Source organism: Podarcis melisellensis (assembly GCF_964234715.1).
Source record: "Podarcis melisellensis genome assembly, chromosome: 9".
Lineage (NCBI taxonomy): Eukaryota > Metazoa > Chordata > Lepidosauria > Squamata > Lacertidae > Podarcis > Podarcis melisellensis.
This window is the reverse complement of record NC_138541.1, coordinates 7,524,694-7,551,235: the sequence shown is the minus strand read 5'-3', so window position 1 is coordinate 7,551,235 and position 26,542 is coordinate 7,524,694. Positions and strand designations below refer to the sequence as shown.

Sequence of the window (26,542 nt, the reverse complement as noted above, 5' to 3'; positions counted from 1 at the left end):
TGAAATGGTATAATCTCAGCCAACACCAACATTGAAAACATATACAGCACTTCTGAGTATAGGAAGGGATAAGGAGCCATGATGGCAAGGTATGGGTTTCTCAGTGAGCAAACTCCTTTCTGAGAAATAACTGCAGAATGCAAATCCTCCGGGTGCTGTTATGATGGATTAGTAATTGTAAAGCCCATCAGGAGTCTTGTGAAACTTGATGCATAAGATATTAAACGGTTAGCACCGAGGATCTGAAAAACCCACAAATTTAGCAACGGCAAATCAAAGAAAATAATGTATTGCTCATCCATAAATCTATTTCATCAGTGTTGTAGTCCTTCTCCCCCATGGCTCTTTCATTGGCAATCAAAGGAGGTCTGTGCAGGTTAAGCTGAGTGAGTGGAACATTATTAATCTCCAGACTTGGAGCGTCCATGTTGCCGGATTATTACCGCAAGCTTTCCTTCCTCACTTCTTCTTTTCCGTTGCCCTATCTCTGTCCCTTCGGAAAACATGAGCATCCTGGCCACATTTCTTTCATCACAGCTCTGAGTGTCTTATGCCAGCATGCCTTAGAACAACCCCTACCACCTCCTGAATGTCAATCAGCTCCTTTTCTAAGTGTGGCACCTGTATGGGAATTCTCCTTCCTTTCACATCCATGCATTTTAATTATTTTCTAATTTATGCTTGCTAGTGAGCTTACTTTCTACAAATGGCAAAACCATGAGCGAGTGAGTGTGTGCATGCTGCACCTCTAAACAGGATTTCAAGAGGAAAGAACCAGTTTTTGAAGTGTGTGACATTTTCCAGGTTCTCATTTTCCAGAATTCCCCCACAAAAGTGCTGAAGTGGTGCTAGGGGCTGCCAGGGAAAGGGGCAGTGCTTTTTTAAGGGGGTATTCAAAGGTACACAGTGTGGGAACGTTTATATAATTTGAGTTTGAGTTTATGCAGTGACAAGGAGGAACATTAGGAAGAACTTCCTGACAGTAAAAGCTGTTCGACAGTGGAATTTGCTGCCAAGGAGTGTGGTGGAGTCCCCCTCTTTGGAGGTCTTTAAGCAGAGGCTTGACAACCATATGTCAGGAGTGCTCTGATGGTGTTTCCTGCTTGGCAGGGGGTTGGAATCGATGGCCCTTGTGGTCTCTTCCAACTCTATGATTCTATGATTCTAAGCGGGTTGCTAACTCGTTTGAGTCCTATCAATAATTATACCTTCCTGGTTGACAATCCCTTTCTGTCTCTCTTTAAGAAAACACACATGAATCTGAATCATATTAATACAAACTGGGTGGCACTGTGGGTTAAACCACAGAGTTTAGGACTTGCCAATCAGAAGATCGGCGGTTCGAATCCGTGTGACGGGGTGAGCTCCCTTGCTCGGTTCCCTGCTCCTGCCAACCTAGCAGTTTGAAAGCACATAAAAGTGAAAGTAGATAAATAGGTACCGCTCCGGCAGGAAGGTAAACTGCATTTCTGTGCGCTGCTCTGGTTCGCCAGAAGCTGCTTAGTCATGCTGGCCACATGACCCGGAGGCTGTATGCCGGCTCCCTTGGCCAATAAAGCAAGATGAGTACCGCAACCCCAGAGTCGGTCACAACTGGACCTAATGGTCAGGGGTCCCTTTACCTTTACTTTACTATCAGATTCATTCAGGTTTACAGAGTTGTTCCTGAAGGCAGGCTTAGGTTACATAACAGATAAACTATATACTAGATAGTAGTGAGTCATGAGAAGACTGCATCTGAGCAGTTACCAGTTAACACTCCCTTCAGCAACTGACCAACTGACAAAACTGCCTGCCACATAGAGGCAGTTAGTCCTCTCTCAGAATGTTGGACTTGACTGACAGCTTTATATCCCACACGCAGTACCGACACCTCTCTCCTTTTTTGGTTAAAAAGTGTGACACTTACTGTAACAACTTCATGGTGAATATATTCTCCTAGAAAAAAAGCACTGGGGAATTGTGAAAACTCACCCCACACCAGTAAAAGTGTCCCCTAAGTGTTTGTATGCCCAGGTGATTCTCCCACCCATGAGAACAATGTCAAGATTTTCTTCCCAGAGCTACAATTCTCAGAGTGGTTTAACAATCAATTCCTCTTCCCAGGGAATTCTGGGAATTGTAGCTCTGTGTGGGGAATAGGTGTCTCCTAAGAACTCTCAACACCCTTAACAAACTGCCTCCCAGAATCCTTTGGGGGAAGTCATGACAACATGGTATCACAGTGATTTAAGTGTAGCATCTGAATGTGACCGAAGCCCGCTCTCAGCTTGCTGCTGAGACTGAAAAGCGATTGAAGTTGGAGACATTGCCCTTGATGTCCTGATGACGAAAAAGAGCAAAAGAGATCCAGCCATTCTATTTGTTTGAACTGCATGCAAGCTTATTGCTCATACAATATGAGTCATTTCTATGGGGGTTTTTTGTCCCCTTTTCCTCTGAGTTTCTTCAAGAGACAACCCAAGGCTGTGCTGTTCTATATTTCCTAGCTCCATCAGGGGATTCTATGACATTTTCGATTACTGTAGAGATGCTTTTTCAGCCACGAAGGAAGCGTGCAGGTCTCGGCTTTTGCAAGATAGCATCTTCTCCTCTCCCCCTGCCACCAGCCCCAAAGACACCAGCACCTTTTCCCACTTGCTTTCTTTGGCATGGCCCACTGATCACATCATTTGGTTACCATGACAGTTCTTAGCGCTCCAGCTCTGGCAGCAGAGTTCACTGGGGGGAGAAACTCTGGGATGCTGTCTTCTTGTTTGGTGAAAACCCACCATCGCAATGATGCTCTTGAGGCCTCTGAAGGCTATGAGTCAAGCGGATGTTTCAGTACATATGCAGCACATCAGAGAGAGGTAGATCAAGGTCGATTTTTTTTCCTACCTTGGAAACAACAACACAGATAGGTTTGTCAACATTCATTTCCCATCGTAGCTAAAGTAAGGTTACCAGATTTTTTCCAAAGAATCCAGGGACACTTTTTTTAAGAGGAAAAAACGTTATTAAAAAAATTACTATTTTTTAAAAAAGTAATATCTTCTCTTCTGTGGTCTCCTCTGCCTCGCGGCCTTCCTCTGGGCCCCATCCTGCCCTCTTGGAGCACTAGCTACCATGGAGTAGGCTCGGGTCGGGCCTGGGCTTGGCCACGTGTCCTTGCCCTCCCGGTGCTCTCCTACCTCTCCTCAGTGGTGGCAGTGCAGCAATGTTGAGGCTCCCTTCTTTTTTCTCCTTCCTCTTCCTCTCTCTTCCTTCTCCTCTCCTCCTTCTCCCTGCATCATCTCCAGGGTTTTTACTGGCCTCGGAGCGCCACTGGGCAGTCGGCCAGATGGCCAGGCGCTCTCACTCCTGGCTCGATTTGGGGGGGGGTCAATGGTTCCCCCAGTTGACGCGCCAGACATCCCCGGTTCCCCCTCAGCAGTGGCGGTGGCAGCAGCAGTCTCAGCAGCCCAGAGCCAGCCTGGTAGTGCAGTTGGCTCTGTCTGGCTTCAGGAGCTGCTTGCTGCTATGGCGCCCACCATTTTGCCTTGCCGGAAGTCCCCATATGATGTGTCTTGTGCCGTTGAACCAATCACGCAACATTCATTCCATACTAATAAATCTACAACACTTAAAATAAAAATCCGAGGACATTAAATGAAATCTGGGGACATTCCAGGGACGGATTTTGTCTGGAGACAGATTTGTAAATCTGGGGACTGTCCCCGGGAAACGTGGACGTCTGGTAACCATAAGCTAATGCTAAACCAAAGGTGGAAAATTTCAAACCTGTAGGGCATTGGAGGAGGGAAATAGATAACACTTTATGAGAAATATGAAAAATGCATCCTAACCAGTCTTTTGTTGACCACAACAAGCAAGGCTGAGTTTTATTCTTTCCCCAGCTATTGCCCAGCCCTAGGAATTGCCAGAATTATGTTTGGAAAAAAGCCTTTGAATGGCTACAATAGAAGACTTCTTTCGAACCACATTTCAGTAATGGGGGGCGTAGAAAAAGCAGGACCCCACAGGCACCATGTAGGGCCTCTGTAGGGTGCATGTGTCGTGGGCATTGTGTCTGGAGATGGTTGGAGGATGGATGGCAGCTAACAGATAGAGGTTGAATCCTGACAAGACAGAAGTACTGTTTCGGGGGGACAGGATGCGGGCAGGTGTGGAGGACTCCCTGGTCCTAAATGGGGTAACTGTGCCCCTGAAGGACCAGCCTGGGAGTCATTTTGTGCAGCCCGGGAGTCATTTTGGACTCACAGCTGTCCATGGAGGCACAGGTCAATTCTGTGTCCAGGGCAGCTGTCTACCAGCTCCATCTGGTATGCAGTCTGAGACCCTACCTGCCTGCAGACTGTCTCAACAGAGTGGTGCATGCTCTGGTTATCTCTCGCTTGGACTACTGCAATGCGCTCTATGGGGGTCTACCTTTGAAGGTGACCTAGGAGCTGCAATTAATCCAGAATGATGCAGCTAGACTGGTGACTGGGAGTGGCCACCAAAACCACATAACACTGGTCCTGAAAGACCTACATTGGCTCCCAGTATGTTTCCGAGCACAATTCAAAGTGTTGGTGCTGACCTTTAAAGCCCTAAATGGCCTCAGTCCAGTATACCTGAAGGAGCGTCTCCACCCTCATCGTTCTACCCAGACACGGAGGTCCAGCGCCGAGGGCCTTCTGGTGGTTCCCTCACTGTGAGAAGCCAAGTTAAGGGAAAATAGGCAGAGGGCCTTCTCAGTAGTGGCACCCCCCCCCCAGTGGAACGCCCTCCCACCAGATGTCAAAGAGAACAACAAGACTTTTAGAAAACATCTGAAGGCAGCCTTGTTTAGGGAAGCTTTTAATGTTTGATGGACTACTGTATTTTAATATTTTGTTGGGAGTGGCTGGGGAAACCCAGCTAGATGGTAGGGGTATAAATAATACATTCCTCCTCCTCCTCCTCCTCCTCCTCCTCCTCCTCCTCCTCCTCCTCCTCCTCCTCCTCCTCCTCTTCTTCTTCTTCTTCTTCTTCTTCTTCTTCTTCTTCTTCTTCTTCTTCTATAGAAAGATGCTGAAATCCTTGCTTATACCAGTTCTTGGTCTCTTCTCCCTTCCATTTCTACGATCCCCTAGGCACTAAGGTACTTCACCTCAAATCATATCAATTAGTGGTGGAAAAGAAATGGCAGCTAGGTAGCAGCATATATCCTCAGCCCCTTGCAGTGATCCCTGGAGTATACTCAGTACTACGGTGTAAATATTTCAAGCAACAGGGCTTCTAGTTCCTTGGGAGATCTTAACAGCAGCCTCACAGCTGGGATGTGATTACTGCCATCATTTCTCTTAGCTGCATCCCATTAACTGCAGCAGCTCATCGTCTTGCTCTCTGCAAGGAATGTTTGTGGAGTGCTGGCATTGTATTGCAGTGGCACCTAGTCAGCTTCCTCAGAGGAGAATCTGTCATACTCCCAGGCATCCTTCTGAGAAGAGATGGACAAGGAGAAGCAGAGCTGAGAATGTCTCTGAGTTCAGGGAGACTTCATAAAAAAAGAACCTTATTTATTTAATAATTCTATACAGTGGAAGACAGGAGTGCCTGGCGTGCTATGGTCCATGGGGTCACGAAGAGTCGGACATGACTAAACAACAACAACATACTACGTAATATAATAATATAATATAAAAATAGTCAAATGGTTTACGCAAACATGATAAAAAAAACCCCAACATCATTCAATGCAATTGTCTAAAAATGCACTGGACCATATGCAACCTATATCTCACAAATCAATCATCTCACAAATAAAAATTGGGCAGGGTGTGCATTTACTGTTTATCTATTGCATTTCCATCACACCTTTTTTCTCCAAAGAACTACCCTGTGAGGTAGAATCATAGAATCATAGAGTTGGGAGAGACCATAAGGGCCATCGAGTCCAACCCCCTGCCAAGCAGGAAACACCATCAGAGCACTCCTGACATATGGTTGTCAAGCCTCTGCTTAAAGACCTCCAAAGAAGGAGACTCCACCACACTCCTTGGCAGCAAATTCCACTGTCGAACAGCTCTTACTGTCAGGAAGTTCTTCCTAATGTTTAGGTGGAATCGTCTTTCTTGTAGTTTGGATCCATTGCTCCGTGTCCGCTTCTCTGGAGCAGCAGAAAACAACCTTTCTCCCTCCTCTATGTGACATCCTTTTATATATTTGAACATGGCTATCATATCACCCCTTAACTTCCTCTTCTCCAGGCTAAACATGCCCAGCTCCCTTAGCCGTTCCTCATAAGGCATCGTTTCCAGGCCTTTGACCATTTTGGTTGCCCTCCTCTGGACATGTTCCAGTTTGTCAGTGTCCTTCTTGAACTGTGGTGCCCAGAACTGGACACAGTACTCCAGGTGAGGTCTGACCAGAGCAGAATACAGTAGCACTATTACTTCCCTTGATCTAGATGCTATTCTCCTATTGATGCAGCCCACAATTGCATTGGCTTTTTTAGCTGCCGCGTCACACTGTTGGCTTATGTCAAGTTTGTGGTCAACCAAGACTCCTAGATCCTTTTCACATGTACTGCTCTCAAGCCAAGTGTCACCCATCTTGTATTTGTGCCTCTCAATTTTTTTGCCCAAGTGCAATACTTTACATTTCTCCCTGTTAAAATTCATCTTACAGATAGGTAGCCGTGTTGGTCTGTCATAGTCAAAACAAAACAAAATCCTTCCAGTAGCACCTTAAAGACCAACTAAGTTAGTTCTTGGTATGAGCTTTCGTGTGCATGCACACTTCTTCAGATACACTGAAACAGAAGTTTCCAGACCCTTCTACTGTATATAGTGAGAAGGTGGGGAGGGGTATTACTCAGAAGGGTGGTGGGAATGGGTGATTGGCAGATAGCTGTGATGAGCCTGTTGACGACTCTTAACGACTGCAATAGGTCTTACAGGAAAAAGCAAGGCGTGAGAAGGTGAAAAATGGCTTTGTCATGTATAATGAGATAAGAATCCAAGGTCTTTGTTCAGACCAGGACTCTCCATGGTTTTAAGTTTGGTGATAAGTTGCAATTCAGCAGCTTCTCTTTCCAGTCTATTTCTGAAATTCCTTTGTAGTAAAACAGCTACTTTGAGATCTTGTATAGAATGTCCTGGGAGATTGAAGTGTTCTCCTACTGGTTTCTCTGTCTTGTGATTCCTGATGTCCGATTTATGTCCGTTTATTCTTTGGCGTAAGGTCTGGCCTGTTTGTCCAATATAGAGAGCTGAAGGACACTGTTGGCATTTGATGGCATACACAATGTTAGACGATGAGCAATTAAATAGTCCCGAGATGGTATGTGTGATGTTGTTGGGGCCAGTAATGGTGTTGTCCGGGTGTATGTGGCAGCAAAGTTGGCATCTGGGTTTATTGCAGGCTCTGGTGCCAGTGTCCGTGTTAGGTCTGGTTGTAGTATTATTGTGGGTTAGGAGTTGTTTAAGGTTGGGTGGCTGTCTGTAGGCAATGAAAGGTCTTCCTCCCAGAGCTTGAGAAAGAGAACTGTCATTGTCCAGGAGAGGTTGTAGATCTCTGCTGATGTGTTGTACTGTTTTAACTTGGGAGCTGTATGTGATGACTAGAGGTGTTCTGTTATTTTCTTTTTTGGGTCTGTCTTGCAGCAAGTTCTCTCTGGGTATCAGTCTGGCTCTGTTGATCTGTTGTCTAACTTCATCTGCTGGATATTTTAGTTCTAAAAAAATTCATCTTGTTTGTTTTGGCCCAGTTCTCTATTTTGTCAAGGTCGTTTTGAAGTGTGATCCTGTCCTCTGGGGTGTGATCCTGTCCTCTGGGGTGTGATCCTGTCCTCTGGGATTAGATTAGGCTAAGAGGTGGTGACTGGCTGAAGGTGAGCTTCACGGCCAAATGGGGATTTGAACCCAGGCCTCCCAGGTCCTAGCCTTGCACTCTAACCACTATACGACACTACCTCTCAACCACTATATCACACTGGCTCTCATACAAAATATCCAGTATACTATTTTCATTAATACATTTCATTTTCCCTACTGTATGTATGTACCCCTAATATATGCCTAATTGGTCAAAGAACTGCACCACAGAATTCAGAGAAGTGCAAAGTCTGAAGGATGGCTGTGTTTTGATTCTCACATTGTTTTAGAAAGTGTGGATTAGGTAGGTTTTCCTTTAAATGTGAACTGAACCAAATTACTCCCCCATCCCTTTCTTCAAGTTACCATTCACCTCCTGTGGAGTGACCAGCAGGGTCTTCCTGGAAGATCTTAAAAGATCACATCGGCCTCTACTGGGTGGCAGGGCATATGCATGGCACCCTGGTCCCAAGTTACTTAGGGGCTTCACATGTTAACACCAAAACCTTGAACTTGGCTTGGTAGAAAATAGGCAGACAGTGCGGATCTTCCAGCACTTGTAAATGAGTGTGAAGCTGGTCAGCTTATAGAAGGGACAATGAAGAGATGATACAATAACCATCTTAAAAAAGAAAAATCTGTATACTACTTCAATAGTCCATGAGCGTAGAACAGTTTATAAATTCTGGAATGAATCAATAAACATAGTCAATTACCGGAGGAGGCCCAGCTCCCCAGCCAAAGAAGCCTCCTCCTCCTCTTCCTCCTTGCCCCACCGGCTCAGCTCCTTCAGCAAGTCCCCCCTGCACTCCCTCTATGACCTGCTGATTGGGCCCATGGAAGGGGCCTGATGCACTCCAGTCACAGTTAACCATGGCTCAGCATCCTTCGAGTCCAAAGCCTCTTCAAAGTTTGAAGGTTCAAATACCTTCTTGGAGCTATTAACAGCAGTTACAGCTTGGGCTGCTTTAGCAAATTCATCAGCAAATCTCTTTGGAGGTCTACCTTTTGTGGCTCTTTCAGACCTGCGAATTAGACGTAAGTCTTCAACACTCTCCTCTTCTTTCTTAGGAATTCCTGCTGATTTATTGTCCAAGGTTGTTCTGAAGGATCAAAACTGTACCTATGTACAGAAACTGGGTCTGTACTGAGATTGTACTGACACACTGCCCAGTGGTGTTCACAGAAAGGGGGAGGATGTTAGTTTCTGTTTGCCACTGTTTGCCACTTCTGTTTGCAGTGCTTTGGAGTCACAGGACTCTGTTTTGCATTCCACACATTCCAGGCTGTTGGAAGTCTCACGGAAGACAGGAGACAGATGTGACATTACTGGTTTCCTGTTCCTTTGTTTGTTCAGTTGCTCTCTGCTCTCACAGAGAGAGGATGTACTTCTTTTCTGTCTGCGTAGCTAGAAAATAAAGCATAGTGATGTAGCCATAAATCTCATCACTTCTGCTGCTTTGATTCTCTCTCTCTTTTTTTGCAAAAGTTTTATTAGTTTTTATAATATCAACAACAAACAAAAACACAAAACAAACAAAACATAACCAACATAAATCATAACCTTATTGAAAATAACAGTTATTTACTTTGTAAAACAACTTCCTCGTTTCCCCTTAGTTGAATTTCATTGCATATCCTTATAACGGTTTTCCAAATCCCAATTTTAATACCCTTTAAATTAAACATTAACATCTTTAAATATTCTCCTTCTTGTATTAGACATATTATTTTATCAGTTAACATAAATACAATCCTAAACCCATTAAGTATCTGGAAGGTATTTCCAATTATTTTAGCTTAACAAATTTAGCTAAATAATCATTAAATTTCTTCCATTCTTCGTGGTGTTCCTCCTCCTTCTGGTCACGGACTCTTCTGGTTAGATCGACTAGCTCCATAAAATCCATCATCTTCATCTGCCATTCTTCTACTGTTGGTAATTCTTTTTAGCTAACAAAATACGAGCCGCAGTTGTGGCATACAAAAATAAATTAACATCTTTCTTGGGCAATTCCGAACCTGTTATTCCAAGAAGAAAGCCCTCTGGTTTCTTTATAAATGTATATTTCAACATTTTTTCAGTTCATTATAAATCTTTTCCCAGAAGTCTTTCACCTTGGGGCAGGTCCACCACATATGAAAGAATGTTCCTTCTTTTTCTTTACATTTCCAACATGTATTATCACAATTATGATACACCTTTGCTAGTTTTTCAGGAGTCAAGTACCATCTATACATCATCTTCATAATATTTTCCTTTAACAAAGTACATGCGGTGAGCTTAACCCCTTTCTTCCACATCTGCTGCTTTGATTCTCTACGTAATGGAAACGTGCCTGGAGGCCTCATCAAAGGCTCAGGTCATTAATTATCTTTGGAGGGTGATTTCAGAGGAGCTCGGAGGAGCTCGGTCGAATGCAGGTTCCGACAGCCAACAGAGCTTTTGTTGAGGTTTGTACAACAGTACGTTCTACCGCCACCTCTTTTCCCTCAGCCACCATCTCACCACCGCTACCATTTGTGGTAGAACTATAAGAAGTTTAAGTAGACTCCCCAATGTTCCTTTGCAAGCAGGGCTCATTGACAGCATCAATCAGCTGATCAACACTGGCAGTGAGCCCCATTGAGATCAGTTGCACTGAGGGCGTGTGGTCTGGAATGGGGCTTGTGGTCTGGGCACAGAGTAAAGGGCCGTATAAAGAGGGTCAGAGGGCCACATGCAGCCCCACACCTGAGCTTCTCCACCTCTTTGTTAAAGTAGCTATTCGTTGTGCAAAGGATTACTTCTTTCTGCCAGCTCTGAACCTATTTCCAGTCAATTTCATTGGCTGACTTCAAGTTTTAGCCCTACATGAGGGGGCAAAAGAAATACAGGGCAGGGGACCCTTCATTATCCACTCTTTTCCAATCAAATGAGGTTGGGTATTCTTTTTAAACTTTAGGTTAGACAGTGAAGGCTTTACAAATGGATTGAAGGTTTTGGATTTTTTTTTTTTTTAAGTTTCATTGCCTCAGGCTAAAATGGTTTTTTTATACTCTGGACAGAAGGATAAAACCCAGAAATTATTTAAGAGCCAGAAAGTATTGTAAAATTAATAGTGGTGATGAATAAGTAAAAAAAGGGTCAATTAAAAAGTAATGCAGGCAAAGGTAGCGCAATGCAGCCTTGACCATCAAAAAGGGTGATGGCCAAAGGGTGAATTGTCAAAGGGAATAATTTAACCTCCATTTTAAATTAGGGCATGGACTCAAGAATGATAGGTAAACCAAATCAAGGGATTAGATTGGGTTAATTAACAGGGTGTCACTATGGGGAGAAAAAACACAGAAAAGAAATGTCTGTTTTAGATCTGAGCCCAAATTTCCACCCACCTCTTTTTCAAGTATTTGGTGGGCGGCTAGGTAACCTTAGCAAGGCAAATGATTTATTACAGACCAAGAAAATTCCATACAAAGGTAAGAGACACTACACTTAAAAGCAAACACAAATAATTATACATTTTTTCTTCTCTCAACAGTGGCGTAGCGTGGGGGGTGCAGGGGGGGCCGGCCGCACCGGGCGCAACATCTGGGGGTTAGGGTTAGGGGGCGCAAATCCATGGGTTAGGGGGTGCAAATTACTTGCCTTGCCCCGGGTGCTGACAACCCACGCTACGCCACTGTCTCTCAATAAGCCTCCAAGATTTTTTAAAACCTGCATCGAGGTCAGAACCCCCCCCCCCAGCAACCCTATTCATGACACAAGAGGATGCGTCCCTTAAGCAAATCAGTACCAACCTTGCAGGAGATCTTCCTGGAAAAGCTGTCAGTAGATAGAGAATCAACCTCCTTCTACATTCACTGCACAGGGTACAATGTAGGGGAACATGTTCAACAAATTCTACTGCTCCACATCTATTCATTAACCAGAGTCTTATTAACTCATCCATCTAGCAATGCTGATGGCAGCACATTGAAGCAAGCAAGAGTAAATGCTCTCCTATACTTGTAAATGTATACAGACACAGAGCTGTGGTGATTCCATAATTTGCAGGGTTATTATAGTAGAGAGCAACAGAGGTCAATATTTATTGGCAGTATTTTTCAGGTCCTGTAGATCTAGGTCTACTAGTCTTTGAACAATAAGAAGTTGGGCATTGTTTTTTTTAATTATAATTGCCCGAAACGTCAGGAGAAAAGCCTAACCAAAATAATGTCTTCTCTCCATCTCTCTCACCCAATGACTAACAAAAGAGTCTGAGAGCAATAAGAAGAGATGGGTATCAGGATGGGCTAAGAAATGTAAGCATAGGCACCACTTGAGTGCATCAGTCCAAGCTTTAGTCAACTGACCTACTTCCGGGTAAATTGCTGTGATTCTATGTAAGTTCCAAATGGAAATGCTATAACTAACTTGGGTCAACGACTTTACTTTATAAGCTTGGAAGGCAGAAAAAATAAAATTGTCACCTTGCATAAAGAAGAATCCTGAAATACACTGCTGGTTAGAATTTGCTGAGTCAATTGCCTGCTTACATTGTTGTGATGTGTGGGTTTGAAATGAATCACCTTTCCGCATACCCAAAAGCTTCTGGGTAGGGGATCTAACCATAGTATTACTCAGAAAAATCCTAGGCCAGTATTTGCCAACTTGGTGTCTTCCAGATGTTGCTTCCAACAACATCCAGATGGCACCAGTTTGGCAAATTTGGCTTAGGATATGCCTTGCCATCTCACTTGTTACTCCCAAAGCAGGCCTAGAAATCTCCAGAAAATGGCAGGTCCCTTACCCATCTCTTAAATGCATTTAAGGTAAAGGGACCCCTCACCATTAGATCCAGTTGTGACCGACTCTGGGGTTGCAGTGCTCATCTCGCTTTATTGGCCGAGGGAGCCGGTGTACAGCTTCCGGGTCATGTGGCCAGTATGACTAAGCCACTTCTGGCAAACCACAGCAGCGCACGGAAACGCCGTTTACCTTCCCGCCGGAGCGGTACCTATTTATCTACTTGCAGTTTGACGTGCTTTCAAACTGCTAGGTTGGCAGGATTTATGCATTTAGTTATGTTTAAAAAAGCATGCATATACTGCTTAATGTTTCAAAGATCTCTAAGCAGTGAATACTGCTATCTCAACTCATTAGTTTGGCCTGCATTCTGGGATAGGCCTGTCCCCAACCTCAATAAAACGTCAAAGATTACAAACACTGACCATAAAACATAGCACAGAAATAAATGTGGCATTTGGATAATTGGTGAAGAGGCAGATGGAAAACAACCACAAATGGTTAATTGGACACAAATGCCCACAAATGGCCTTAGAGGACGGACTAAGGGTCATACCCAGCTACGTTATACTCAAGGAGACACATAGAAATTAACAGACCTAAGTTAGTCATGAAAACAGGAGTGCCTGGCATGCTCTGGTCCATGTGGTCACGAAGAGTCGGACATGACTAAATGACTAAACAACAAAAAGAAGAAGTTAGTCATGCCCATTAACTTCAACGAGACTAACAAGGGATACAATCCAAAGTTCCCATAACTTGTACGTCATCAAACATTTCCTGTTATCTTCTGAAGCCACCCTCAGATTCAGGACACACAAAAGTCTCACATGGCTATAAGTCTGCTCAGAAAGTAACAGCAAAGAATAACTATTCCAAAGTTGGCTATGGCTTTACATCTATGTGAAGCTTTCCCTTGGGGTTATACTGTTCCATTATTGCTTTCTGCACCACCATCTTCCAACACGTCGGCTGCAGGCTTTGGGGTGGAGGGCATCATTTGGTTCCGTGTGTTTCCGTTGCTAAGCATGGGGAAGTCTTGTTCTGTGACTTAAGCGGTGCAGATACACCTTCTGGTTCATGCTTTGCATTAGATGAGTTGCCCAGAAATAATGAGACCTGCCTGATTCTATGGACTGTTACAATTTCAAGAATCAGGCCAGGCATGCCAAAACATTCAGCAAGGTTTGTTAAACACATTTTCAAAGTCCCTGGCCAATTTAAAATTTCATGTTATGGCGGTTCTGCAAAGCTTTGATGGACACGGCATCATCCAAAATTCATGCTCTTCGGTAGAGTTTGCTTCCCTCATGGAAATGCCAAGGATGCAAAGTGAATGTGAATCAACCGCAAGGAATACATGGACACAGACACACGTACAAACCTCCATTCTGGAGCCTATTTCCTTTGTCCACCAAAAGTGTTGAGCCCAAGTCATTTGTGCCATGCAAAGCCAACTTTATGGATCTTCATTGGAGGTCTTTGGTTCCCCAACCTTCTGGGCAACAAGAACTTTGATTGTTTCAGGTGTGCTTTGTTCATTTCTGGTGAATACAGTGGTGCCCCGCAAGACGAATGCCTCGCAAGACGGAAAACTCGCTAGACGAAAGGGTTTTCCGTTTTTTGAGCTGCTTCGCAAGACGAATTTCCCTATGGGCTTGCTTTGCAAGACAAAAACGTCTTGCAAGTTTGTTTCCTTTTTCTTAACACCATTAATACAGTTGCGACTTGACTTTGAGGAGCAACTCATAGAACGCAGTGTACATAGTAGCCTTTTTGAGGTTTTTAAAGACTTTGGTGATTTTTGAAGCTTTTCCAAAACTTCTTTTGCAGCCATTTGGTAAGTTAAGCTTTTAAAACTTTTTTTGGGGGGGTGGATTTTGGGTTGGGGTGTTTGGAATTCAAGGACCTGGTGTTGGGGAGGGGTTTGCAAGAATCTGGAAGCTTGTGTGTTTTTTTCTGCATTTTTATGATTTTCTGTGACCATTGGGCCACTTTGCTGTTTTTTTAAAAAAATTCTGGATTTGAATTTCTGTGTGCTGGGTGGCTGGGGGACAGTTGGGGAGGGGTTTGCAAGAATCTGGAAGCTTGTGGGTTTTTTCTGCATTTTTATGATTTTCTGTGACCATTGGGCCACTCTGCTGTTTTTTTAAAAAAAAAATCTGGATTTGAATTTCTGTGTGCTGGGTGGCTGGGGGAACATTTGGGGAGGGGTTTTCAAGAATCTGGAAGCTTGTGTTTTTTTTCCTGCATTTTTTTGATTTTCTGTGACCATTGGGCCACTCTGCTGTATTTTTAAAAAAATTCTGGGTTTGAATTTTGAAATGCTCTTTACAGTATGTGTGACTTTAAAGAGCACTTAATAAACTCTTGTTGTACCAAATTTGGCTTTGTTTGGACTTTTTTTGACCATAGGAACGCATTAATTGATTTTCAATGCATTCCTATGGGATTTCGTGCTTCGCAAGACGAAAAATTCGCTAGACGAAAAAATTCGCGGAACGAATTAATTTCGTCTTGCGAGGCACCACTGTATAGGAACAGGCCAGCCCTAGCACTAGGCAGGTACATCTCAATCAGCAGAATCTGGAGAACTTTAGGGGACAGGGAAATGCCAATTATTTCCATTTATTTTCTATTATTATTATTGCCACCACCAAGGGGGAAAAGAAGAAATACCATGGTGCATTTGCATCAGCACAACCAGATGCCTTCATATGCCTCAGCTGCAACAAAACATGTCTCTCCTGTTTCGGTCTCTACAGCCACAGCAGGTGCTCTTACTCTCCAGCAGTTTGACTTCACCTCAGAAGGCACCCTCTTCCATTGTCAACCAACTAGGGGACAGCACTGGTGCCATCTGCAGGATGCCCTGGGTGACTGGGCACTCACAAAATTTTCACTGTGGGTGCTCGGCCTCCACCCACAGCTGCTGCCACCTTACTCTCCAACTCTCTGGCACTGCAGCAGTGACTGGGCCAGGGCCTCCTGCTCTGTGGGGCCTCTGTTGGGACCCACTGTGGCCACATAAATGCTTCTGGGTGCATTTGTAACTGTGGTGGGCCACAACAGAGGCCCTGCAATGGAGGTGGAGTCCCCAGTCCAGTCGCTGCCACCATGCCAGAGGGCAGCGATACACATGCGCAATGTGGCATGGCATCATGACATCTCATTGTGAGCACCTTGCTGGGCACCCATAGTTTGGGGCCCAAGTCAGTGCCTCTGGTGGAGGTGGCATTATTGTGATTGTCTTCTTTAGGTACCAAAATGCCTTGGGCTTCCTTTGAGAAGATCCTACCCTGATCCTACCCTTCTCCTCGGGAGAAGAGGAAACAGAGCTCTTCAGGATAGGTGCCTCCCTTAGGCCCCTTAAATCTTTTCAAGGGCCCATCGTTGCAAAGTTGCAATCTATCTCTCAGCGAATACAACCAGTAATGCACTATTTGTTGATAAAGCACAATATTATATAATGCATGTTTTCACGTGGTGTTCCTGAGGTAGCTTTCCTGAACTGTATGGAAGACAAATGTATTTTACAGCCTGCATCAAGCGATTGGCTTCTGTGGATTTACTAGCAGAAGGAAGAAGCATAAAGCAGGCAGGGAAGAGGAATCCAGGTATGTAAAATAAAACATATACTAGTGCAATATTTACAACCTGGAGAGCCTATTGCTATAAAAAGATGGATACTCATGGAGTGGGCTGTGTGTGTGTGTGTGTGTGTGTGCAGGTACTACAGCTATAAATGCAGAGCAACAGAAGGCTACGCTTTAAAAAACCCACCAGGACAACAGGAAAGACCTGGGCTGCATTTCCACATTTTTGTTTGCCATTCTGCATAGGTTTAAAGAACCGGTGATGGATATCATAGGTCCTCCATGGTTCATGTATTGTTATTTTATGAGGAATTCATCCCTTCTTCTAGTCCTACTCAAAAGACTGGGTTCACATGCACCGACTTCCTGTTTGGGTGGCAAGTTTCTTGAGACTACAGAATTGAGGGTGGAATGGGTGGTGCTGTCCTCCTGGGTCCCAGCATAGGGTTGTTCATTAGAGAACTCCCATGTACCTATCAATGTGCAAACAGTGGACTGGGTCTCTCATCTCCATTCCTGGCATCTCTAAAGCAGAGTGTCTGAAAAGGGGAGACTCTGCACTCCTGGCTTACAAGCTTCCCCTTTCATACAGTTAGCCACACAGATGTGGAACAGCTGTTCCACTTCTCCCTCCAAACACTGGATAAATGCATAGAGGGCATCTTCGGAATGTCCCTTCTGTTTCCACCCTAAGGAAGTGAATTGGCCTCTCTTCACCTGGCCTGGATATAAATCAGGAATGGGGAAAATCTGGCCCTACAGAACATACACCCTCTTTCCCCTAGGAGAGAGGCTAAGGTCAAACAAGTAATGGCTTCTCTTCCTCATCTTCACTGTGGTCTGATGAGGAGAGCAAGAGGTGAGTGAACAAGCAAGTTACCATGATGAAGAGGAGAAGCAGGTCCAGCGGTCTCTTGCTAGTGGGTCGTCTGCTGTATTGTGAGCCTTCAGCAGATGCCCAAACATGCCAAGCCCTGGCTGCAACTTAAAGAAGTGCATATCTCTAATCCAAAGCACAAATGAATGAATCTCTTTTCTCATTGCTCACTTATTTACTCTCTCACCTACGTTCCCAGCTCCTGCAAACCACGTTCAGATTGTCCCAGGCAGAGGGGAAGTCGCCCACTGTTAGCCACATTCAGACAACCAGGATTAGAGCTGAAATGCCATTTTGACCAAATTTGAAGAAAAACAATGCAAATGCATACCAGTGTTTGATGTTTTAATTTGTTGAAAGCCACCCAGAGTGGCTGGGGCAACCCAGCCAGATGGGTGAAGTATTAACAACAACAACAACAACAACAACAACAACAACAACAACAACAACAACAACACCTTTTGCTTTTGATGTTGGACCTTGAAAGGTATATAGTTTAAGTCTTAAGACAATCACGTTGAATATTATTGCCCACATTAAAAACAACAACCATGGTGATGTTTTGTTTTTGCAATAATAATAATAATCCTAAATTCATCAGCATGCATACTTCATGTGAAACTTGCCCTTTCTTGTCTATTGGGGTTGCATGATCAAGACATGCAGGAGCAGGTGGGCAATTTTTGCAATGCAGATGAGCATCCTTTGTGTGCATGGCATGCATGTTATTACCCACAGTTGGCTTAATTATCTTGCTACCTACATAATTGTGTATCGTATTCCCTACTGAAAAGCATAGCTTCTCTTTAAGCAGTATAATACAGATGTAGATCATGTTTGCACATCACACGCTTGATTGGATTATTTCTTAATCAACTTGCACATCCAGAAGCATCCTTTGTTTTGCAGATCCCTCAATAATATTTGAGGGCCAAACTGCCATGCATATATTCCAGAGAAAACAGGGATTAATTTCCTGCTGCTTGTTGAGAGGAGATATATCTCAATGTTTTCTTTAAGGAGCTGCCACTTTTCCTACTGGATCTCACCTGGAAGCATGGTCTGGTGAGAAACAGTGCAGAGAGCATCCTGCTGTTTCACTGACTGCACTTTCTGGAGAGCCGTGGAAGTGTCACAATATGATGTGACATGGCCTTGTTCCTAAGGAAGTGCCATCAGAGGGAGACTATGGAGAAGATCCTTTAGCAGCAGCATCCTTTTAAAAAAATAAGTGATTATGAAAGCAAGACAGGAAACTTAGAAGACCCTTGGCCAACTGGTGATGTGAAGTAATTGGCAACCCTCCCCTGGAAATTTCTGAGAAACTTCTGACTCTCCCCTCCCACTCCCCCATGATCTTTTCAGAAAGTTCATTCTGCCTGAGGGAAATTATATATATTCATGCCATCCCTCATCATTAGTAATGTTCAAAAACATTGCATTAGGAGAGCCTAATATTTGAACACTGAGCAAGGAGAATTTGCTTGAGAACTGACCTCCCCAATTTATGTTAGTCTCTTCCTGACCCTTGGGATCCTTAGAATGGTAGAAGCAGAAATATTGCCTCCTTACTGGAAAGGCTGGAGAAATATCTCCACGTTTGCCATAGCTTATATATCAGCACTGGAAACTCAAGCAACCAAGTAGGAGGTTGTATCCTCTGCACTACTCCCATATATTTTTCCTTCCCAGGGCATTTCTCTAGCGTGCCAACAACTCAAGCACTTGTTTGCTAAAACACAAAATTGTAGAACTGGAAGGGACTGTGGGGGTTATCTGCTCCAACCCCCAGCAATGCAGGAATCTTTTGCTCAATGTGGGGTTTGAACCCACGGCCTAGAGATGAAGAGCCTCATGCTCTACCAACTGAGCTCATTAAATTTGAGGGAGGTAGCCAATGCACAGAGGAATGGTAAAGTGACCCCCCCCCAAAAAAAAATGTCATAGGGAAACAGAAGGGGAGGCAAGGAGGCAAATATTAATGTAGATTCCTTCAGGGGAAGGGTACCACAGAGGGAAGAACCAGGAACTAGAAGAATGCCATTCTGCAGTAGAATGCATCACCAAAATGTCAATATTCTCTCCCCTCCATATATATATATATTTATTAATTTTTAACATATCATTTCCAACAATCATATAACATATTTTCTTGTCTTATACAATGTTTTGGATTTCCATCAACTGCATCTGAAGATTTTTCAATCTTTATCACTTAATCTACATTTCTTAATTTCTCTATTACTTTTAATTGTCCTTAACTAATAACTCTCTTCATAATCTTCTCTGCAATATTTCACATAGTCCTCCTTACAAAACTTCTTGCAATCCTACTAGCGTAATCTGTTGTTTACAATTGCTTTTCAAATAATTTAGATATTCATCTTGTCTCTGTTATTCTTGCAAGTGACCAGTGCTGCCTTCTGGGGGTAGCAGCTATGTGAAACTGTGTTCACTTTGGAGAGGTTGCTATACTCTGCAGTAAAGCTTCTGAATACCAGTTCCTGCAAGCCATAGGAGGGGAGTGTGTGTTCAGGTCCTCATTGTGGGCTTCCCACAGGTTTCTGGCTGGCCACTGTGAGAACAGGATGCTGGACTAGATTGACCTGATCCAGCAGACCACTTCTTATGCTCTTACATTCTTATAAGAGATCTGTGCTAAGCCATGAGTTTAAAGAGGTAGGTGGTGTTTTGGTTGTTGTTAATTATTCACTTTTTCAGAAAAAAACAACCCTCAAAGTGAGTTACAAAAAGCATTTACAAACAGGTGCAAAAACAAGAACTGAAAAGCCTAAAATATAGCACATATGTTTATATATACATATGCACTATTTGTGGGAAATCTGTATCTTAAGCATAAAAAATGTGTATATTAGGAAAAAATCCCACTAAAACACTGGTGCAAATGTGTAGAACTGAATTTAAGACTGGGGGAAAACTTACATTGACAAATTTGTACCTCGTTAGCACCAGCACTATTCCAAAATAAGTAACTTTAGAACAGCAACAGTAAATCTATCTTGCATTTTCTGTGAATGAACTTACCTTGCCTTGTCAGTTGCAGCACAATACAGTGGTACCTCGGTTTATGAACTTAATCCATTCCGGGAGTCTGTCCTTAAACCAAAACCGTTCTTAAACAGAGGTGTGCTTTCCCGAATGAGGCCTCCTGCCGCCGGTGCCCTTCCAACGTTCAGATTCTGTTCATAGACCAAGGTAAAGTTCTCAAGCCGGGACACTATTTCCGGTTTTGCAGAGTTTGTAAACCAAATCATTCTTAAACCGGACTGTTCTTAAACCGAGGTACCACTGTACTAGGAATAACTACTCAGAAATAAGCCTCACTGAGTTCAACCCATTTTCCCCATTTCTTTATGTCTTCTGTTCTCTCCCCTCACATCCCTGCACACACACACACACCCCTTTTTGACTTCTCTGATCTCTCTATCGCCTGTCCTCCTGCTGTTGCTATTGTTGTAGCTGTAGCTGAAAACAGCCCTTACTCTTGCTGTGTCTAGCAAGAAACAGCAGAGCACCTGCTAAACCCAAGTTCTTAATCAGAGAGTTTAAGCAGACACCTATGGAGACAGACCTGCAGAGAGCAGAGCAATGGATGGAAAGTAGTGTGATCCTGACCTCCCTCTTCAAGGAGTCAGTTGGCTTTCCTTTGCTCATCATAACTTAGCCAGTCAGATCTTGTCTTTCTGAGTGCCTGGCCTGCGTGTGAGAAACCTATAAAACAGAGTCTTGCTGGAAGCCACTGGGATTTGCACTTCGTGCTCAGTGCAGTTTTTAGATGCACGTTAGGGACAAGAGAAAGGCTAAATATCCAGATTTAATTCAAAGAGTCTCAACCTCAAACTCAATAGTTTGTGCAGACTGTTAAAAAAGAACAATACATGGGTTTGCAGAAAACCCAAACTACTATTGCCATCTGCATTGCCATTCTGGTTTCTTCTCTTTCTAAATCTTATTTTTGCAAGATTTGGAAAATCTCATTCCCTCTCTCCCTGCCACTCAGCATCAAATTGGAAAATTGCATGGATTCATCTTTTACAACTGGCATGTGGAACTTGTAGCCCTCTTGATCTTGTTGAACTCGAAGTTCCAATTCACATGGTGAATTGTCTAACATCTGGAGGACCACAGAAACTCCACCCCTGTTTTATAACAATGGTCCACATCTCTGTGAACCTATCTTCCCCTACCGAATACCAATGCAGCATTTCTCAGAAGAACATAAGAAGATCCTGCTGGATCAGGCCAGTAGCTGATCTGGTCGAGTGTCCTCTTCTGTTGTTTTTTTTTAAAAATAATATTTATTAAGTTTTCCACAAAATTACAAATATGAAAAAAGACAAAACAAAAGAAGAAGAAAACACACAAAAGGGTAGAAAATACAAAAAATAATAAAAAACAATTAAAAACATTTCAATCTTTCCATGTCTTGTCTTTCATTTACTTATTTCCGTGACCACCTCACGCCTCTCATTTTTGTAAAAGGTAAAGGTAAAGGTACCCCTGCCCGTACGGGCCAGTCTTGACAGACTCTGGGGTTGTGTGCCCATCTCACTTAAGAGGCCAGGGGCCAGCGCTGTCCGGAGACACTTCCGGGTCACGTGGCCAGCGTGACATCGCTGCTCTGGCGAGCCAGAGCCGCACACGGAAACGCCGTTTACCTTCCCGCTGGTAAGCGGTCCCTATTTATCTACTTGCACCCGGAGGTGCTTTCGAACTGCTAGGTTGGCAGGCGCTGGGACCGAGCAGCAGGAGAGCACCCCGCCGCAGGGATTCGAACCGCCGACCTTTCGATCGGCAAGTCCTAGGCACTGAGGCTTTAACCCACAGCGCCACCTGCGTCCCAGCCTCATTTTTGTATTCTAATTCAATTAAATATTCCAGCAAATCCTTCCAACTTTGTTTTTATCCTAATAATTTATCTTAACATATTATAATTTTACCTTCTCTCTTTCATCAATTCATTTTTACTTAATCCTTTATATCCTTACTGCTAAAACCACATAATTCCCCATCCCCAACATCTTTCTAACATTCCTCAATTTTGCAATATTTCTGAAGATAAACTTTAAATTTCTTCCACTCTTCTTCCACCAACTCTTCTCCTTGGTCTCGGATTCTGCCAGTCATCTCAGCCAGTTCCATATAGTCCATCAACTTCATCAGCCATTCTTCCCGGGTGGGTAAATTTTGTGTTTTCCAATACTTCGTGATGAGTATTCTTGCTGCTGTTGTTGCATACATAAAAAAGTTCTATCCTCCTTTCGCACCAATTGGCCGACCATGCCCAAGAGAAAGGCCTCTGGTTTCTTCTGGAAGGTATATTTAAATACCTTTTTCATTTAATTATATATCATCTCCCAAAAGGTCTTAATCTTTGGGCATGTCCACCAAAGGTGAAAGAATGTACCTTCAACCTCTTTACATTTCCAACATTCAAGTGTCCTCTTCTGTCAGTGGCCAACCAGATGACCCAAGAGAAGCGCATAAGCAGGATTCGAGCACAACAGCTGTGATTCCTGCATACTGTGATAGTGCATTGCTACACAGTTTGCATTATTGCATATTTAGCATCATGGCTGATCCAGTCCTGTTGTTGTTCTTGTGGGATGTAAAACACAGGAGCAGTCAATGACAACATTCCTAGAGTGTACATGTTAGAACATGGGGAGGGATGTCTGTCCAGCAAGCAGGTAAACTTCCTGGGGACGGACTTCCTCCGCATGTGACCAGAGGTGGGTGTGGCCCCACCTGTGCAGGTAATGATAAAAGCACAGGGCAGGCAGCCATCTCTCTCTCTTGCCTCTTGCCTCTCTCTTGCCTCTCTCTGCCATCTTCCTTCCATGAGGAACATCTAAGGATGCTCTCTTGGCTCCCAGCCAAGAGAGGAGATAAGGACTATCTTGCTACAAGATAGATTCTAAATGTATTTTACCTTTTTAAGTCTGTGTGCCTTCTGGGATCATATTGTGAACAGAACGTGAGTAAACTCTTTTATACTTTTATAAAGACTGTGTAGTGTCTTGTATTTTAAGAGGGATCAAAGGGGAAATTACCAGAGTAATTATTATAGAGGTTCTAGCGAACCTGTGCACACGTTACCGTTGCGAACTAAAAGGGGAATGTTTATAAACTCTGCTGATATTTTGGGAACTTGTTAGCACAAGTTGGATTAGGATATAATCTTACAATATATCCTCTCCTGCACCCCTGAACATTCCCACAAAGGGTTATGGGCCCAGTATTGCATATTTCTGCGTATTTTTGAAGGATTGCTTTGGATTGTGATTTTGAGTTGAGTAGTATTTTTCTGAGTTAACTTCCTGGTAAGCACATGGTCCTTTGTTCCATTGTGCAGTGGGGATTAAGCAACCCCCCCCTTCCCTCAGAGTTCACAGTGACCCAAGGCAGTGAAGAATTATTTTGAGATTTTTGAGATTTTGATTTTAAAATTTTGAGAAATTTTGAAATTTTGAAGAATTTTCAAATTTTTGGATTTTAAGATGGCTAGAGCAGCTTTTGATACTGATGCAAAGCTAGGAATGCCTGTGCTGAATGAACACAATTTCATACACTGGAAGCAGCGCTTGATAGCATGTTTAGATTATAAGCACATTTTGGAAGCTTTAAAGCCTCAGCCTACAGGATCGTCTGAGGAGGATTTAGCCAAGATAAGTGCTTGGAAACGCATGAACAGCGAAGCTAGACACATAATTTTGAGTGGACTTCGCGATGAGCAGCTATCATTAATAAATAGTACAGACGATGCATCTCAAATCTTAAGAGATATTGAGCGCGTGTATGGAGAATCTAGCATAAACTGCTTCAGAAACTTGGTGTGTAAATTAACCAGATTGAGGATGAATTCAAAAGAGGAATTCACAGAGCACATCAACAAGTTTACTGAGATTATTCAAAGAATTGATTTGACTCCCAAAGCTTTTGATGAAGATACAAAGATAGCATTTTTGTTATCATCACTTGGACCACGCTTTAGCGCATTTGTAAGTTTGATGGATCATAGACAAGGTCTGACTTTTAAAGACTTGATTGGTTATTTAAAAGAAGAATGCAGAGATAGAGCTGAATCTCCAGTGAGAAATGCTAGAAGCAAAGACAGTAGTTATGCATCTAGGCAATTTACAAAGTCGAAAGAGATGCCTAAGAAAGTGATTTGTTTCAATTGTAACAAAGAAGGACACATTGCAAAGAATTGCAGGGCTCCTAAAGCAAAGAAACCCCACCCCTTTCAGCCAAAAGGAGAAAAGAAGGGGAAATGTGAATGCACATGGCTACTGCAAGAAAGGAATTTAACAGTCCAGAATCGTGAGAATAGACGTAATAAATGGATTTTAGATTCAGGTGCCAGTTCACATTTTTCATATAAAAAGGACTATTTTAATGAGATAAATGATGAAGAAGGATCTGAAATTGAGATTGCAGATGGCAACATTGTTAAAGCAAAAGGTGCAGGTTCCATGAGTCTGAAATGCAATATAAACAATGAATGCATTGAGAACACAATCTCTAGAGTTTTGTATGTTCCAGAGCTGAGCTGCAATTTAATTAGCGTGTCCACTTTGGACAAGAAAGGTTTCCAGATCACATTTGGAAATGGAGAATGTAAAGTGACTAGAAATGGCAAAGTGTTTGCTCAAGCAAAGCTAATCAATGGTGTATATGAGCTTGATCTTTCAGAGAATCAGTCTGCAAAAGTGGCACATTCCAGCCAGAAGGATGAAGCAGATCTGGACCTATGGCACAGAAGGCTTGGACATAGAGACACCAACGTCATTCTGGATCTACAGAAAAGAGATCTTGTAAGAGGTTTGCAGGTAAAGCAGAGCAACAAAGCTCCAGCAAAGTGCATAAGCTGTATTACTGAGAAGGCTGTAAAACCTTCATTTCCACGTTGTGCAGAACAAAGAAGCAACAAAGTGCTTGACATAGTGCACACTGACATATGTGGACCCATGAATGTTCCCTCACTGGGAAAGAATAGATATATTTTAATATTTCTGGATGACTTTTCAAGATTTTGTGTTGTATATTTCCTCAAAGAGAAGAGTGAGACAGTGGACAAGCTCCAGGAATACATTGCCATGGTCAAGAATAAATTCCAAAGAGCTCCAGCTGTGCTAATGAGTGACAATGGAGGTGAGTACTGCTCAAATGAAACGCAGGCTCTCCTGGCCAAGGAAGGAATTGCACACGTAGCCACAATTCCTTACACACCACAGCAGAATGCCATAGCTGAGAGAAAGTTTAGGTCCATTATGGACATGACAAGGTGCATGCTAAAGGATGCATGTTTGCCACAGAAGCTGTGGGCCGAAGGAGTGTACACATCGGTCTATTTGCAGAATAGACTGCCAACTAAAGGTGCAGAGCGCACACCATTTGAACTTTGGCATGGGAAAGCTCCCAATCTTTCGCACATACGTGTGTTTGGAAGTCCGTGTTACTTCCACGTGCCCAAAGAACACAGACACAAGCTTGACTCCAGGGCAAAAGCAGGTATCCTTGTGGGATATGCCTCTGGAGGCAAAGGATACAGAATTATGGACTTACAAACTGGTAAGACAAATGCATACCATGCGGTTTATTTTGATGAATATGGAAAAGTAGACACTAAGAACACTGTTGTGGATTCTTCAGATGAGTCAGAAAGGACTCAAGAGTTTGTATATTTCCCTTTTGAGACCCCACAAAGTAATAATCTGCCTTCGAGTGTTACAGCGCCCCCTACAGGCAACACACTAGAAGACGCAGAGGACCAGAACCCTGGCGGCACCAGAGACGAAGATGAGGACTCAGATGGGGACATGCCTGCGTTGGAGGAGGATGAGGAAGCTGATGCGGTTGCAGAACCAGAGGTCAGACGCTCGTCCAGAACCAACAAAGGTGTCCCACCATTACGGTTGTCCTACTTTGCAGGGTCGGCGTTTCCACAGGAACCTTCCACTTGGGAAGAGATACGGGAGATGCCAGCTGCAGAAGCCAGTCTCTGGAGGAAGGCCGCGCAGGAGGAGATGGATGCACTGCATCAGAACAAGACCTGGACACTCACTGAGCTGCCTCCCGGTAAGAAGGCCATTGGCAGTAAATGGGTTTTCAAGGTTAAGAAGGGGTCAGAAGGAGAAGTGCAGCGCTACAAAGCTAGACTTGTAGCACAGGGATTTTCACAGCGTTTTGGTGAAGACTATGATGAAGTTTTTGCACCAACCGTGAGGTACAGCAGTGTAAGAATGCTTTTAAGCATTGCAGCCTCCAAGAAAATGAGAGTGAAACACATAGACATTGCTACCGCTTTTCTACATGGGCAGATTTCAGAAGAAATTTATATGAAACAGCCCAAAGGTTTTGTGAAACCACATGAGGCGCATTTAGTGTGCAAACTCCAGAAAGGACTTTATGGACTTAAACAGGCTGCTAGAGCCTGGAACCAGAAGTTGCATAA

The 26,542-nt window shown here is 43.5% G+C and overlaps 1 long non-coding RNA gene across 2 annotated transcripts in view; it reads left to right on the top strand.

The window, feature by feature from the left end:
- The first annotated feature begins 1,566 nt into the window (after positions 1-1,566).
- The window catches only part of LOC309377856, a 37,193-nt gene continuing 12,217 nt past the window's right edge, over positions 1,567-26,542 (top strand). The window contains exons 1-2 of one of the 2 annotated variants that reach the window (XR_014171733.1): positions 1,567-1,924; positions 17,264-17,551. This is a non-coding gene — a long non-coding RNA (uncharacterized lncRNA). Of the gene's footprint in view, positions 1,925-15,130; positions 16,209-17,263; positions 17,552-26,542 lie in introns of those variants that run through there. The other variant, XR_014171734.1, reaches the window with a different exon arrangement.